At 58.0% G+C, this 2,500-nt stretch overlaps 1 protein-coding gene across 1 annotated transcript in view; it reads left to right on the forward strand.

Annotated features, from left to right (window-relative positions):
- LOC308155281 (RNA-binding protein Musashi homolog 2-like) overlaps positions 1–2,500 on the forward strand; it is a 71,546-nt gene that overhangs the window by 27,754 nt on the left and 41,292 nt on the right. The window lies entirely within an intron of this gene.

Genomic DNA, 2,500 nt, shown 5'->3' on the forward strand with positions numbered 1-2,500 from the left:
AGGTGAGCCGCTCGCACCTGTGCCTCCAGCGATGGAGCGCGGTGGGGGGGGGGGGCGAGGGGACCCTCTGGACAAGGGGGGAGAAGGCACGGGCCTCAGGCAGGCGTCCTGTTGATTTCATGCTTTATTTAAGCACTTTACACAGAGTCTGTTTGCCGCTGCCAGACATCAGTCCCGCCGCTGATAAGACTGGGAACGAGGAGAACATCTGACAGGGAGCTCAGATCTCTGTAATAGCTTTTTAGAAATAGACGGGTAGGGGAAAGGGAAGGGGAGGGGGAGGGGGAGGGGGGTGCTACAGGTGTTACCACTCCGGGGTCAGACTTAATCATCTGTCGGAGATGTGTGTGGGGAGGGGGGGGGAGGGAGGGGGGGATGATGACTGGTGGAGCCCCCCCGGTAGGAGCCTGGGGTGTGTTGAGGAGGGGAGGGGGGGGGGGGGAGATGGATGGATGGATGGATGGATGACAGGCGACGTTAGTCATCTCCTCCCTCGTAAACGATCCCCCACCAACCAACACGCGCGGAGGAGGCGGCTCTCTCTCTCTCTCTCTCTCTCTCTCTCTCTCTCTCCTCTCTCTCTCTCTCTCTCTCTCTCTCTCCGAGGATGCGAAACACGGCGTCTCGTTTCGCTGACTGAAACAGACGGTATAGTGCATCGCTTCACACGGCGTCTCTACGCAGGCAGGGTGGTCCTGGACTGGACTGGACTGTACTGGACTGTACTGTACTGGAGTGTTCTGTACTGGACGTGCTAAACCTCATTTAAAAGACTGTCATAAAGTGCTGCGGTTCTTCAGCTCTTAATACCGCCGCTATTAAAGCCTCCTCCTCCTCCTCCTTCCCCTCCTCCTCCTTCTCCTCCTCCTCCTTCTCCTCCTCCTCCTCCTCCTTCTCCTCCTCCCCCTTGTCCTCCTCCTTCTCCTCCTCCCCCTTGTCATCCTCCTTCTCCCCCTTCTCCTCCTCCTCCCCCTTCTTTTCCTGCTCCTCCTCCTCCTTCCCCTCCTGCTCCTCCTCCTCCTTCCCCTCCTGCTCCTCCTCCTCCTCCTCTCCTCCTCCTCTCCTCCCCCTCCTCCTCCTCCCCCTCCTCCTCCTCCTCCTAGGAGGCCGCTGCAGCCTCTCGGTGTTTTGAACAGGGTAATCGGGAAACTTTTAATGTATAATTCAAAACTATGTTAAAACAAAAATATCTCCTCGGGCCATGTATCGATCCTGAGTCCTTCCCTCACACAGTGATTGCTGGAAGGCGGTTCGTTCGTATTAGAATCAAATGGGGGGGGCCCGCGTGTGGGTGTGGGTGTGGGTGTTGGTGTTGATGTCAGAGAATATTGCCACGCGGTACACAAGTGCGCTGTCGATGAATTAAAAAAAACGCTCGTGATACGAGTGAGTACGTTTTGGCTGCGGGTGGGACGCGGGGCCTGGATAATGAGAGGGTGGCGGGGTGTATTGGCAGGCTCTGGGGAGGCCAGGGGGCCGTGACTAAGCCCTGGGAAGGGGGATTGAAACATCAGCGGCAGGTTTATGCCCCTCATGCGTACAGAGCCTAATGTCAGCGCACACGGGGGGTAACCCTGCGATCCCTCCGTTATACTGGGACACTCACACACACACACACACACACACACACACCTATCCCACACCCCTCCCTTGCCCCCTCCTCCCCTTCCCACCCCCAGTCACCCACCCACCACCTCCCCCTCACCTCCGCTGTGACCCCCCCTGCCTCACCTCCGCGACCCCCCCTGCCCCCCCGCCTCCCGCCCCTGTTTAAAGGACTATTACGGCTCCATTACGGCTCCACCTGCCAGGGTGTCATTATTATGTCGGACAGGAACTGGGAAGAATGGGGAAGAGGACGATGAAAGTGAAGAGAGAGAGAGAGAGAGAGAGAGAGAGAGAGAGAGAGAGAGAGAGAGAGAGAGAGAGAGAGAGAGAGAGAGAGAGAGAGAGAGAGAGAGAGAGAGAGAGAGAGAGAGAGAGAGAGAGAGAGAGAGAGAGAGAGAGAGAGAGAGAGAGAGAGAGAGAGAGAGAGAGAGAGAGAGAGAGGAGAGAGAGAGAGAGAGAGAGAGAGAGAGAGAGAGAGAGAGAGAGAGAGAGAGAGAGAGAGAGAGAGAGAGAGAGAGAGAGAGAGAGAGAGAGAGAGAGAGAGAGAGAGAGAGAGAGAGAGAGAGAGAGAGAGAGAGAGAGAGAGAGGGGCCATGGGGGGAAACCCTGTCTGGCTGCCTGTCTCTGGGTGTCTGAGATGGAGGGAGAGAGAGAGGAGAGAGAGAGAGAGAGAGAGAGAGAGGGAGAGAGGCCCCCCCAGCCCAGCCCACCTCCAGCCTCAGATGGTGGTGATGTCAGGCGGGATGTTCAGACGCTCCTCCGTGAGTCGCTGACACAGGGCAGCAGCTCTCCCCTCGGGACGCTGACTGACTCAGTGGAGCGATGGAGGGATGGAGGGGAGAGAGAGGGAGAGAGGGAGAGAGGAATGGGGCGGGGGGGGGGGGGGGAGAGG

This window comes from Nansenia antarctica (genome assembly GCF_963989245.1).
Source record: "Nansenia antarctica genome assembly, chromosome: 4".
In the NCBI taxonomy this organism is placed as follows: domain Eukaryota; kingdom Metazoa; phylum Chordata; class Actinopteri; order Argentiniformes; family Microstomatidae; genus Nansenia; species Nansenia antarctica.